This window comes from Pinus tabuliformis, chromosome J (genome assembly GCF_031772625.1).
Source record: "Pinus tabuliformis cultivar Carrire ecotype Pingquan chromosome J, CPIR1, whole genome shotgun sequence".
Lineage (NCBI taxonomy): Eukaryota > Viridiplantae > Streptophyta > Pinopsida > Pinales > Pinaceae > Pinus > Pinus tabuliformis.
In genome coordinates this window covers 1,277,758,446-1,277,774,169 of record NC_142295.1, presented here as the reverse complement: position 1 = coordinate 1,277,774,169, position 15,724 = coordinate 1,277,758,446, and positions in this window count along the sequence as shown.

Genomic DNA, 15,724 nt, shown 5'->3' with positions numbered 1-15,724 from the left:
TGTTCTTTTTTTGCAAAATTTCGACAATTGGTAGATCATGCTCTGACAAATCTTGCTGATGCCATGCTTCCTTGTCTATTACTGTCTCAATTTTTCTCTTTCTTCCCCTTAGGGTTCTGCTACCACTTGGTTGTTCACGGGTTTTCTATTCAAAGTGATTTCTCACTAGAAAATATTCCCAATTATCACATATGCTTTGAAGATGAAACTAGATCAAAATTTTTATTAACACATGATGGTACGTTTTGTTGTATATAAACTGGATTTTCTTCTGAATACATACTGGCATTTTCTTAAGGCTATTCAATAGAAAGTATGGAAGATACATTTGATGTTATTCAAGGAAATTCATAAATAGTCTAGAATGTGATAGAAAAACATACACCCAAATCAACCTTCACAAGTAACAAATTTATAAAGGATAAGGAGAAAATTTCTCCACTTACTTTTGAGGGTAGAGCTAGGAATACCTTTTCTGAAGATAGTAGTATCCATGCTTGGGTTTTTAAGAAAATTTTCTAGTCTTCCCCTTTGATTCCTCTATTATTGAACCACTTTTCTCTAGCTCTGGGCAGTCTGGTGGCTTCTGCAATCAAGGACTCTGTCACTACGAACTTGACATTGCCTATTTCGACTTCTGCACCATCAAAAGATCATGCAAAGGTTTTTGTCACCTCCCTGTGGAAACCATCAAACTTTTCTATGAAATCTAACCACTGAACTTTCTGTAACAATGCTCTGGTCTAGGGCTATCATTCCAAAAATTTCCTTCTTGTTGGATCTATTTGAACAATAATGCCCATCGTGAGAGATTTTTCGTCTCCAGAATTGTTTTACTTGACAGGGAAAATAGTTGGTAGGATTTCGCTCTAGGACGAAGAGACTGTATGAATTAAAAGAATGAGAGGATGGGCAAGTATAATGGAGGTTCACGGGGTTGAGTTAGCCGTTTGAATGAATTTAATTCAATGATTCAGTGATCAAATCGATGAATCCAAAATGAGTATGAGATAGGAGTTAAAATGGTGGCAGATTATAATGGATTTGACAAGGGACTATCATCCATGAACTGCAATGCTTTTAGTTTTTCGGTAATTTTATGTCCACATATTTCATATATACAATATATTAACCCCTATTGTCAAATTAAAGTGTTACATACCTCAGATTTATTTTCTAACCTTTATTTGTCCTTTGATGTAATTTGCAGATACTTTGCACTTGAAAGGAGTCAATCATTTCTTCAATTTGAGCCACTAAGTGTCCTTGTTAGAATGGCTACAGAAACTTTGCCCGAGCTGTAGAAAGTCACTAGAGTTGCAGAAAGTCACTAATTCTATAGCTAATTTTTTTTTTCAATAAAGGGATGTTTAGAAAAATGGATTTGTTTAGAAAAATGATTAAGAGAAAATTTAAGGTGCCAACAAGAGTTGGTTTTCACTTTAAATTTTCTGTATAAGCATGCCAACAACTTGTTGGTTTTCATGTTTATACATTATTATTTTTTTATATGAAATAGAGAAAAATAAAATTTCTAAGGTGGAAAAGAAGAAGAATTCCTCTCAACCATATTCAATTCTGAGTTATCTTGGAAAATTTTGACAAATTCCTCTTTTGTCAATGGCTTCTGATAAATTCTAAGTCAATGTCCATTCACTAAAGAGGAATTTTATCTTCATCAATAATACTGACTCTCACTGCACCATTTTCAAAGACTTTTTCAACTTCATAAGGTCAAAGCCAGTGAGTTTGGAATTTTCCTTGGAATTTCTTGAACTTTGAATCAAAAAGTAATGCCCAATCTCCTGGATGAAATTTTCTTTCTTTGATATATTTGTCATGCCATCTGGATCTCTATTGTTGAACTAGGCTGGTCTTCTGGAAAGCATCTTGTCTTATTTCATCAAGCTCATTGAGTTGTCCCATCCTTTGCTTTTGTGCTTCTAATAACTCAAGGTCCAACTGGACTGTTGTTTTATAGGTCTGAATATGGAACTCTATTGGTAGTAAGACTTACTTCCCATAAACAAGTTCATAGGAAGTATGTCATGTAGTGCTTCTCCATGTAGTTCTATAAGCCCAGAAAGCTTCTGCAAGCTTTTCTGCCCAGTCCATCCTATGCAAGTGTACAATATTGGTGAGAATTGCTTCAATCACCTTGTTTGTAGACTCAACTTATCCATTGGCTTGTGGACTATTATGAAACCAGCTCAAGAAAAGATAGAAAAGATAGATCAACACCTTAGAATTCAACCTCTTCGAGGGGGCAACCTCCTTTACATTACATAAATGAACAATTATTGGATGATACAAATGACAAAACCTACTTTCTATATATAGGAGTCTAAGGAGTCACAATATAACCCAGTCGACCTAAAAATAATAATATAAAGCCACAAAAATAACAATAGAGGGTTTTTATGGGGCACAATAATAACAATATGGGGACAATAGGGGCACAACAATATTAATAAGGGATAAAACTACAATAGTATTGGGGTAATCACTAGTATTATAGGGATTTAACATGCCCATCTCCTTCCAAAAAGTGTTGTCCTCAACGCTTGAGTAGTTCTGGATGCTTCTGTATAAAATTCTCATCCTCCCATGTGGAATCTTCAGCAGATAAGTTCTTCCACTTGATGAGATACTCTGAAATTGATCGATTTCGTAGCTATCTAGTTCTTGTCTCTGTGACTACTTCCGGTTCCAACATAATTTTTCCTTCCTCGTCAAGTTTTGGCAATATTGTTTGAACTGGGAGCTTGTCGCCTATAACCTTCTTTAAACATGAAACACGGAAAACTAGGTGCACTCGAGAAGCTGCAGGAAGCTCCAATTTGTATGCCATAGTACCAATCTTTTGCAACAACTTGTACGTACCATACTACTTTGGTGATAATTTATTATCCTTCCTAGCTTGCTTCAGGGACATTTGTTTATACGATTGTAGCCGTAGGAATACCTAATCACCTACATCAAAACTTCTTTCACTGCGATGTTGATCTGTCTGTTGTTTCATTCTATTCTGTGCCAACATGAGGTTATCCTTTAAGAGTTGGAGGACTTGTTGTTGATGTTCAATGTGATGTTCCACTGCTCGAACCTTAGAATTTTATCTTAAATATGATGTGATGGATGGTGGCTAATATCCATAAGGTGCCATAAATGGGGTCATTTTTGTTGTTGTATGGAAGGATGTGTTATACCACCATTCAGCTAGAGGTAACCATTTGACCCATTGTGTCTGTTTATCAGAGACAAAGCAACGAAGATATCCTTCCAAACATTTGTTTACTATCTCAGTTTGCCCATCAGATTGAGGATGATAAGATGAACTATGAGCTAACTGAGTACCAAGACAAGAAAATAATTTTGTCCAAAAATTTCCAGTGAAGATGGGATCTCTGTCACTTACAATAATCTTTGGATTTCCATGTAGCTTTTGAATTGTTTCCATAAATGCAGTAGAAACTGTATTGGCTTTAAATGGATGTGATAATGCACAAAGTGTGCATACTTGGTAAGTCTTTCAACTACCACCATGATGAAATTCTTTCCCTCAAACTTGGGTAAACCTGTGATAAAATCCATTGAAACCTCCTCCCAACGTTTGCTTGGAATGGATAAAGGTTGTCATAGACCCGGGGCCTTAATTGTTTCAACTTTATTTTGTTGGAAAATAAAAAATTCCGCCACAAAATTTTGAATATCTGATTTAAGGCCATCCCAAAAAAATTCCTTCTTAACCCTGTGGTGAGTTTTTAAAAATCCTGAGTGCCCTCCTAAGGGAGAAGTGTGCAATTCCATAAGAATCTTTTGTTTGAGTTGGGAATTATTACGGAGGTATAAGCGATCTTTGTACCATAACGAATCATTTTTCCAGCTAAATGTAACAGATGTACTGGAATCTTGTTGTAACTTTCGAATAAGTTCCCACACTTCTTCATCATTCTTCCGTTCCTCCCTTGCTTCGTTTATCCAATCAGGTTGGATAATAGAAATGGCACAAAACAATGCTTCCACATCCTCATCTTTTCTTGAGAGTGCATTTGCCACCACATTTTGCTTCCCTTTTTTGTAGATGATTTCAAATTCATAACCCAACATCTTTGTGACCCACTTTTGTTGCTCTTCCGAGGATAATATTTGTTCTAGAAAGTATTTAAGGCTATCATGATCCGTTTTTACCTTCAAGTGTCTTCCCATTAGGTAGGGTCGTCATTTCTTAAGTGCATGTAGTATTGCCAACATTTCCTTCTCATAAATAGCTTTATGTAAAACCCTTCCCTTGAATGGATGACTTTCAAAAGAAATGGGTCTTTCATATTGCATTAAAACAACACCAATTCCATTTCTTGAAGCATCACATTCCATAATAAAGGTTTTTGTGAAGTCCGGTGTAGCTAAGATTAGTGCTTGGAACATTGCCTCTTTAAGATGTTTGAAGGCCTTTGTTGCTTCTGGAGTCCATGAAAATGCATCTTTCTTCAATAATGTTGTTAGAGGTGCTGCTATTCTCCCATAATTCTTAACAAAATTGCGATAATACCCTGTCAACTCGAGAAATCCTCGCAGATGCTTTATGGATGTGGGGATTTTCCATTCCTTAATGGCTTTAATTTTGCTAGGGTCTACCTTAACTCCTTCATGAGATACAATATGACCCAGATATTCCAACTCTTGTACTCCAAAGAAACATTTGGATCTTTTTGCATATAATTGTTTCTCCTCCAATAGTTGTAGCACCCTGTCAACATGTTCAACATGATCCTTCCAAGACTTGCTATAGATTAGTATATCATCAAAAATACTAACACAAATTTTCTAAGGAAGGTTTTGAAAATGGAATTAATCAAACCTTGAAATGTAGAAGGTGCATTGGTAAGGCAAAATGCATGACCAAAAATTCATAATGACCCTCATGAGTTCTAAATGTTGTTTTCGGAATGTCTTCAGTCTTCATTCTGATTTGATGATATCCTAAACGAAGATCCAACTTGGTGAAGTAAATTGATCCATGCAATTCATCTAGTAATTCATCAATGACAGGAATGGGAAACTTATCTTTAATAGTGAGCTTGTTGAGCTCCCTATAATCCGGACACATGCGCCATGATCCATCCTTCTTGTGCACCGATACTACTAGAGTAGAGAAATAACTTTGACTAGGTTGAATTATACCAGACTCTAGCATTTCTGCAACCATACGTTCAATTTCACTCTTTTGGGCATAGGGATATCTGTACGGCCTGATGTTTGGAGGAACACTTCCTCGAATTAGATGAGTAGCATGATCATGATCATGAATAGTTGGGAGACCTTTAGGAGTCTCAAATACCTTGGAATAATTGTCCAATAGTTTTTGGAGATCTGGAGAAATATATGATTCCGATGTGGAAACATCTAGCGAACATAATTGTGCAATTACACCTCTTTGTTCCTTTTTTAGAAGCTTTGTCATACCGTTAGAGCTGATTATCTTTCACAGTTTCCCTGCAATACCCCTTAATTCAATTTCCTTTCCTTCCGCATAAAATTTCAGGAAAAGTTCTTGAAAATTAAAAGATATTGTACCCAAGGGTTGTAGCCATTGGACTCCTAGTACAAAATTATCACCTCCCATTGGAATGGAAAGCATTGGGCTAGTCAATACATATTCTCCCATGGATAGCTTGATATTATGGCACTTTCCAGAGCAATTGATTGTTCCTCCATTTGCAACCATCACTTGACACTCTGGTGCTGGATATAAGAAGCAATTCAATTCTTTTTCTACCTTACAATGAATAAAATTGTGGGTACTTCCTGAATCAATCAACACTATTACCTTTTTCTTCTTGATTTGTCCTTCTATCTTAATGGTTTGAGTGGTAATTCCCGCCTATGCATTACAAGATATGTTTAGATTCATTTCTTCTTTATCTAGGCTTTGTTCCTGGAGTATATCCTCTTCTTTTGACCTTTCTTGCTCATTTTCTTCTTCCTCTTCACAATCTATGTAGAATAATTTCTTCTCAGCACATTTATGACCTTTAGTGTATTTGCTATCACAACTATAACAAAGCCCTTTTTCCTTTTTTTCTTCCAATTGTTATGGTGTCAACCTTATAGGTTGTGGAAGACTAAGGGAAACAACACTTCCATCTTTATAGTTGTGAGTGGTATGCTTCCTGGTTGCCATAATTTTTCTTTCCATTTTTCTTGCTAACCTGAATGCCTTCTCTAATGAATCATGTTCCCAAAGGTGAACATCATGTTGGATATTATCCCTTAAATTCCCTATGAACACATCAATCCTATGCTCATCTGGAATATCTTTTACCCTTATGTTCAATTTTTGGAACTCCTCAATGTGCTCCATTATTGAACCCTTTTGTTTGAGACTTATCAATTGGCTAAAAAAAAGTGTTTCTTTTTGTATCTTCATGATGTGCTGTCAATTCTTCCGTAAAAATTGACCAAGTGATAATTTATTTACGAGAGCAAAGCCATTGATACCATACAAACTGATTCGGTTCCAAATATAAAGTTGCAATACATACATTTTGTGTGCTTTGCACATTATTGAGATCGAAAAATTGCTCCATCTGTAATATCTATGTTACGGGATCCTTGCCATCAAACTTCCTCATATCGATTTTTGGAATATGGTGGGTCTTTGATCCAAAATTAGAGTCTATGAAATCATGATTAACATTTCTTTTGTTCTCATCATGATTTTCCTTTACTACCCTTTCATCATTAGTAAGCATTCCTTGTGGAAACTTTGTCAAATATGTCTTCAAATCTTCCATGTCTGTCTTCAAATCTTCCATGCTTGTCTTTGAACAATCCATCTTAGCTTCTACGCCTTTCTTTAAACCATCCATCTTAGCTTCTGCATATTTCTTTAAACAATCCACCTTAGATTCTGTTGCTTTTTGTGCAAGTGACACTTGTTGCACTTGGTCTCGTAATTTTGATATATCATGTTGCATTTCTTCCTCTTCTTCATGAGTCATGCTAGAGCTTTCAGGTTGCCTACTAGGTGTTTGCATTTTCTTCTCTCGAGTCATCAATTACCGATAACAATGCTTTACTATGCCCTTTGAATTCCTTCAAACTAATTTTTCATACCAAGCTTATGCAAAAATTAAAAAAAAACTACACACCTTTTTTCACTTTGTAGGAGCTTGATATTGAATCTGATGTAACCTGTGATAACCCTTTGCGTCCTCTTTCTAATGCCACCATTCTGATCCAAATTGGATTCTCCAGGGAAGATTTATGCCAAATCTCCCACAGTGACCTGATTATAGAATAGTTCAGTAGAGCAAACTTGTATGATGTGCTACGAGTCATTGTTTCAACCTTTGGCTCTAAAAAATATATACAAGTAAACTAAAGTCTGTCCTCTTTCTGTACCTTCTTACGAAATTTCAATCCGATTCTCAGAGAGAAAGTTATGACGATTTTCCCCAGGTCACCTGTTTCGAATGTAATTCAGGAGTCTGCAAAAAGACCAACTTACTCAGATCATATCTCCGCAAATATAGCGCAAAAAGCTCTGAAATTCAAACCAGAGATTCAACGCGATGTCTTATCAAATGGGTTTTTTTTTTAGCTTTTGAAACGTCACAGAAAAAATTTATCGTGAAAATTCCACGATGACCTGTTTGGAGCAGCGAAACCCTAGAATACAAAGCTCTTATACCATTGTTATGAAACCAGCTCAAGAAAAGATAGAAAAGATAGATCAACGCCTTATAATTCAACCTCTTTGAGGGGGAAACCTCCTTTACATTACATAAATGAACAATTCTTGGATGATACAAATGACAAAACCTTCTTTCTATATATAGGAGTCTAAGGAGTCACAATATAACCCAGCCGACCTAACAATAATAATATAAATCCACAAAAATAACAATAGAGGGTTTCTATGGGGCACAATAATAACAATATGGGGACAATAGGGGCACAACAATATTAATAAGGGATACAACTACAATAGTAATGGGGTAATCACTAGTATTATAGGGATCTAACATGGACGGTATGGAGTATATTTCCAATGCTTGATTTTGTACTGTTCCATGAGCTTCTACACTACTCTAGATGTAAACTGTGTTCCTTGATCTGTTACAATTTCTCTTGGAACACCAAAACTAGTGAAAATATCCTAAAAAAGAAATGAAACTACAATGTTTTGAATAGCAAAATGAAGTGCTTTAGCTTCTACCCATTTAGTGACACAATGAGTGCATACCAGAATATTCCCTTTTTGTTTTGAAGGTGGATTTATTGGGCCAACAAAATCTAGCGCTCATTTCTCAAAATGTTCAATGAGCACCCGAGGTTGTAGTGGAATTTCATTTGAAAGAGTAGGTGTCCCCATCATTTGAAAACTGTCACATCTCCTAACATATTCCTAGGTATCCTTGAAAATTAAAGGAAAATAATATCCTAAGAGAATGATCTTATAAGAAGTTTTTTTGTTAGAGAAATGTCCTCCACATGGCTCATCATGGCATGCTTTAAGTATTTCTAGTATCTTGTCTTCTCGAACAAATCTTCAGATGATGAGTTTTGGTCTTGTTTTGTACAATTATTTATTTATCCATGAATAAGATGTGTTGTTCTGAATTATCCTCCTTTCTTCTCTAGGAGACAAATGAAATGGTAATTTCCTTGTAGCTAAATAATTAGCAATATCTGCAAACCAAGATGATTTAGTAGATACTGCAAAAAGATATTCATCAGGAAATTTATCCTCCACAGGTTTATCATTGTTATAATTTTGAATTCTAGATAAAAGGTCAACAATTGTATTTTGTTTTCGGGGTTGATCTAGAATGGTGATGTTGAATTGTTGCAATAGTAAGAGCCATCTGGTTATTCTTCCATTAGTGATTGGTTTATTCATTAGATATCTAATGGCATAATGGTCTATGTGAATGCAAGTTTCATAGCCAGTTATATAATTTCTAAATTTATTAATGGCATGAACTACAACTAAAAACTCCTTCTCAGTTACTGTGTAATTTAGCTCTGATGGAGTTAAATTTTTCAGGTATAATAGATTTCATAAGTGTTGGCATTATCATACAAGTATTGTCCTTGATGGCAACTCATATAGATGATATATCATAGTGCAGCAGGGCAGTAGCAAAAAGTTGATGATCAGTATACAAAAAATGTAGAAAATGAAAGGCTTGCAGGTTCCCGTTCTCAAAGATACGGTCTTAGACTGGGTCTGCAGGTGCGTCGTTGAAAAGGTGTGGACATGTTCGCAGGTGCTCCGAACAAAAGGTGCAAACCTAAAGTTCACAGACTTTCATGCAGAGAAAAGCGCATGCACGTGGGAAATCTTACAGGTGATCCATGGTATTTAGTCCGACGTTTTTGATCCTATGGTTTTGGTCCGTGGTTTTGCTCCTAAAGTATTGAACCCAGGTTTTGGGTCCCTTGTATTGGAATTCTATGGTTTTGGACCATGGTTTGAGTAAGGGCTAGTATATAAAAAGGAAAGGAGATCATTTGGGTGGACACTCATGCGTGTGAAATATCTAAAGAAAATCAAGATCTGAAATTCTGGTGATCAGTTGGTGAGTGATAGCTAAATCAAGGAGAGATATGAGCATTAGAAGGAAGATCTACTTTGACGCATGATCAGATTTGTGGATCTCACAGTTTGGGGCATATTGGAGGACTGATAAATTGGCTCTACTCAGAGGTTCGTAGGTGAACCACAACACAGGTGTGGAGGTCTGCAGGTGAACCACAACTTAGGTGTGGCGATACGTAGTTCAGAGACGGGTTCAGGTTCGGAGGTGCGCAGTCAAGACACGGGTTCAGGTGCGGAGGTGCGCAGTACAGACAAGGGTTCAGTGCGGAGGTGCGCAGTTTAGACATGGGTTCAGTGCGGAGGTGTGCAGTTTAGACACGGTTTCAAGTGCGGAGGTGCGCACTTCAGACACAGATTCAGTGTAGAGGTGCACAGTTCAGACACAGTTTCAGGTGCGGAGGTGCACAATCAAGATACAGGTTCAGGTGTGGAGGTCCGCAAGCTCAACACAAATGAAGTGCGGATATCCACAAATTTCTATTGGTGAAGTTGCGGACTTTCCTTGAAACCTATTTTAGCTGCTTTTGTCTATGATCGCAGTGTTCTGCGTTCAGAATTGGTGTCTAGTTACTGGTATTGTTTTCTGGTTACTACATTCTCAGAAGCTAGTTGTTGACTTAGTAGTTGATTGTGGAAAGGAGATTGGTTGATGCACATGTACTTGATGCTTGTTTGATGTTCATGGATCCAGTTTGAAAATTTATGAAACGTGGTCCCTGGAAGAAAAGAGAAGGTTGAAGCCTTCAATAGGTGAGCACCTACGTACTAGTAGCTCAACTAGTACAAGAGCTAAGGGGGTTGTAGCTCCCTTCCAGGAGAGTCTGGAAAACAAGAGAGGGTTGTAGCTCTCTACAGGTTGCAGCCTGCATACTGGTAAATGACTGCACCAATATAGAATTATTGTAAAAAGAGGTTTCTAATTGAAAGAAGATAGAGACATGTTGCAGCAAGTGGTTTTCACCCACATTGGGTTTCCACCTTATATCTGGTGTTCTTTGGTGTGACTGTCTGTTTTTCTTGTTCCTGTTCATTATTATATGGTACTGACATACAAATTAATGGTCAACATATGAAGAATAAATTAAATTAAAATCTGGAAGGTATATTGAAGAGAATTTGATAATACTGATTCACCCCCCCTCTCAATATTATTTCCAACAATTGGTATCAGAGCAGGTCCTTCAGAATAAGCTTAATCACTTGAAGGAAGATCTATCATCATGAGCAACTACAAGAGAGAAGCATCAATCAGGCCATCATATTTTGATGGGACCAACTTCGTCTATTGGAAGGTAAGAGTCATAACTAATCTTCAATCTCTTGGTACAGAAGTCTGGGATATCATAGATACACGGTACACTTTTCCTTCAGCAACTCCTACAGATCCGGCAGGTAAGAAGCAATATAAAACAAATGCAAAGGCTATCAATACTCTATTAGGATGTCTATATCAATCAGAATTCATCAAGGTTATGCAGTACAAATCCGCAAAATAAATATGGGATAAGATCGTTCTAAGCTATGAAGGAGATGAACAGGTAAAATGAGAAAAACTTCAAACCCTCAGAATTCAGTATGAAAATCTCAGAATGTATAATGATGAAAGTGTGGCTAACTATTTCCTACGTATAGGTGAGATTGTTAATTGTATGAAAAACTTGGGTGAAGAAATAAAAGAGGCTATTGTGGTTGAAAAGGTTCTAAGATCTTTGTCCTCTAAGTTTGAATCAAAAGTTTCTGCAGTAGAAGAAAAATAGAATCTACAAAACCTTACCATGTCACAGCTGCACGGAATTCTAACTGCCTATGAAATGAGGAAAGGAGGACCATCAGACAGGAGAGAGGTTGCATTCAAGGCTTCAGGCAAAGGAGATTACTATGAGTAGGATATATATAAGAAGAATAGGAAGAATCAAATTTTGTTAAGAACCTTCAACGGGGTGCTGGAAGATTCAGAGGTAAGTTGCCTTTCAAATGCTTTGCTTGTGGAAGAGTCGGTCACTATGCTACCAAGTGTCCTAAAAAAGATAAGCTTGAAAAAGGTAAGGGACCTGTTAGATGGAACAAGAAACAGAATGTAAATAAGAAAAGCTATTACACTCATGAAGATAGTGATGGACTTTCAAATAGTGATGAAGATGAACAATGTAATAATTATAGACTTTTAATGGCCTTTGAAGATGATGATTTCATGGATGCTATAGATGAAGAAGGTTTGTATGAAGAGATTTATAAACTCAAAATTTGTTTAGAAGAGAAAAATATGATTATTGATACTCTGAAATTCCAACTTTCTAAAAGGGAAAAGCATCATGAAAAGTTAGAATGTGAAATGGTGGGTCTTAGAAAAGAGATTGAGGAAACAAAAGCTCTTAATCTTAGATTTGTTAAAGGATCTGAAACTCTAGATGAGATTATCAATGTGCAGCGTTCTCCACTAATCAAGATAGGTCTGGGATATAATGAAGAAGCATCTCAATCACAGAAACCATCCACCTCCAAAAGTTATCTTGATGCAGCAAGGAGGAGTGAGCAACGACCCAATGGACATGACCAGGTAAATCAGGGACAATTTACCTCAAGAATGAACAAATACTACCAGGTAAATCAGTGGAAATCCACCTTAAGGATGAACAGAAGCTACAACCAGCCACAGGTAACACCTTCTCCATTTGCCTCAAGAATGGATGTCAGTAGAAACTACAATCGTTTGGTTGGTAGATTTGATAATCGCAGGAGTTTCTTCAATGGCCAATGTTTCTCTTGTCATAACTTTGGTCACAAAGCAGCTCAATGTGTTGCCTATAAGACAATCATGACTAGAGAAGCCCAAAAACAAAGAAGTATGACTGGGATCACGAAAAGGACCTACAATAACTTTTCTGCGCTTGAAAATGAAATTGAATGTTCTATTTGTAACAACTTCGGTCATGAAGATTCTGAATACAGGATCAGGTTTCAGCAAACAAAGGAACAAGCCTCAAATGCCAAAACATGGAGAATGAAAGAATCGCAACCAGAAAGATGTGGTATAGCTTTATATGTGGAAGGGCAAGAAAATCAATTGTACATCGACAGTGGATGTTCAAAACATATGACGGGTGATAAAGAAAAAATTTAGTCATATAGTGCCTTAGAGAAGGAGAAGAAGGTCTCTTTTGGAAATGACACCCCTGCTCTCATAAAAGGTAAAGGTTTTGTTCAGTTAAAGGAAAAGGTCAAAGCTGGAAATGTCATGTATGTTGATGGCTTAAAGCATAATCTATTGAGTGTCAGTCAGATGTGCGATCAAGGAACTGAGGTAATATTTCAATCAAATGGATGTAGTGTTCGTGATCTTGATACAGGAAAAATAGTGATCAAAGGCATAAGAACTCCAAATAATTTATACATATTCAAAGAAGGACAACATCAATGCTATCTAAGCAAGAATGATGAACACTAGCTATGGCACAGAAGATTGGGGCATCTAAGCTTCTCACAAATAAGGAAAGAATGCAAATACTACGCAGTTCGTGGTCTTCTAGACATCAAAATTCCAGACAATACAATATGCAAATCATGTCAATTTGGTAAGCAAACCAGAACTAACATCCCTGAGAAGGAAGGATCAACTAGCAGGCCGCTTGAACTAGTCCATACTGATGTATGTGGTCCATCTAGGAAAAGGTCACCTCAAGGAGAAGAATACTTTATATTATTCATTGACGACTTTTCCAGGATGTGTTGGATAGGACTTATGAAGCACAAAGACAAAGCCTTCAAAAAATTCAAATCTTTCAAAGCCTTGGTTGAAAACGAATCAGATCAAAAAATTAAATGCCTTAGGTCTGACAGAGGTGGGGAGTTTACCTCAAATGAATTTTTCGATTTTTGTGAAGAACATGGAATAAGAAGGGAATTCTCTACTGCAAGGACTCCTCAACAAAATGGAGTAGTGGAAAGGATGAACAGAACATTTCAACAAATGGCTCATGCTATGATGGATGATTCTGGAACTCCTGCAAGTTTCTGGGGTGAAGCTGCATTTGCTGCAGTTGTTATTCTCAACAAGACAAATGTCCGGGTGAACAACACTCAAACTCCTCATGAGCTCTGGTATGGTAAGAATCCTACGGTAAAACATTTCAAAATTTTTGGAAGCAAATGCTATATTAAAAATACTAATGAAAATATTGGCAGTTTAAACCTAGAGCAGATGAAGGCATTCTCCTTGGATATTCTCCCCACAGCAAAGCATACAAGTGTTACAATAAAAGACTTGGAAGAATTGTTGACATCATTGATGTAGTGGTGGATGAATAAGGAAACATTCCTAGGCAAGTAAAGTCCGAAGATTTTGAAGATGATGAGCACTATCCTTCAACATCCAATCAGACTTATGATGAAGAAGAAGCTCAAGAGGCACTAGAAGAACAGACAAGGATAGAAGAGAAGAATCCATCCAGATATGTTTAGAAGAATCATCCAGAAACTCAAATTCTGGGGCAGAAAGAGGTAGGTATACAAACAAGAAGAAAAATTACAGAAGCTTCAAGCTATTTGGCATTACTCTCCTCCACTAAACCATAAAATGTAAGAGAGGCATGTAAGGATGAATGCTGGGTCAAGGCAATGGATGAAGAACTTGGGCAGATTGAAAAGAACAACACTTGGGAGTTGGTTCCTAGACCAAAAGACAAGAATATCATAGGGACAAAATGGATATTCAAAATCAAGTTGAATGAAAATGGGGAAGTTATTAGAAACAAAGCCAGAATTGTTTGTAAAGGATATGCTCAACAAGAAGGAATCAACTTTGAAGAAACTTTTTCTCCCATTGCTAGACTTGAGGCCATCAGAATGTTGCTTGCTCTATCTAGCTTTCAGAAGTTCAAAGTATTTCAAATGGACGTGAAATCAGACTTTCTGAATGGAGACTTAGAAGAAGTGTACATTGAGAAACCAGATGGATTCATCCTTGGGAATGATCCAAATCTTGTATGTAGACTAAAAAAGGCTCTCTATGGTCTTAAACAGGCTCCAAGGGCTTGGTACTATCATTTGGACAAATACCTTCATCAACAAGGTTTTTCAAAAGGATCAACAGATAGAAATCTTTATATAAAAATTGAAAATGACAAATTGCTAATACTTGTTGTGTATGTAGATGATATTATCTTTGGAAGAAATGAAGAAGCTATGAGTCAAAACTTTGCCTTGGTGATGAAGAAAGAATTCGAAATGTCCTTGCTTGGAGAGCTGGCATATTTTCTTGGTTTACAAATCCAAAAATATGAAGGCAGTATCTTTTTATCTCAAACCAAGTACCTCAAGCAGATCTTGAAGAAGTATGGCATGGAAGATTCGAAACCAGTTTGTACCCCTATGGTTACAGGATGTAGCCTCAGTGCAAATGATGATTCAGAAGCAATACATCAACCAACTTATACATCCATGATTGGAAGTCTGCTCTATTTAACAGGTACCCGACCAGACATCATGCATGCAGTGGGAGTGGTTGGAAGATTTCAGGAAAATCCAAAGGAAACTCATCTTCAGGCAGTAAAGAGAATTTTCAAGTATCTTCAAGGAACTCAAAACTATGGCTTATGGTATCCTAGAGATATAGATCTCACACTTCATGCTTATACAGATGCAGATTGGGCTGGAAGCATGGATGACAGAAAAAGCACTAGTGGTGGTGCATTCTTTATGGGTTCCAGATTAGTATCTTGGTTCAGCAAGAAACAAAGTTCAATAGCATTATCTACAGCTGAAGCAGAGTATGTGGCTGCTGCATCTTGTTGAACACAACTTCTTTGGATGATGCAAAATTTGCAGGATTTTTGAATCACTTGTACTCCACCTATCTCCATCCTCTGTGATAATACAAGTGCAATCAGCATTTCAAAGAACCTAGTCATGCATTCAAAGACCAAGCATATACCTATCAAATATCATTTTCTTCGGGAACAAGTTCTTGAACAAAAGGTCAAGTTGGAGTATGTTCCCTCTAAGGAACAAGTTACTAATATACTCACCAAACCACTTCCCAGGGAAACATTTGAATACCTCAGACAAAAGCTGGGAGTAGTTGATGCATCATCTTGCTGTTGAATCTTGTCTGTTGTA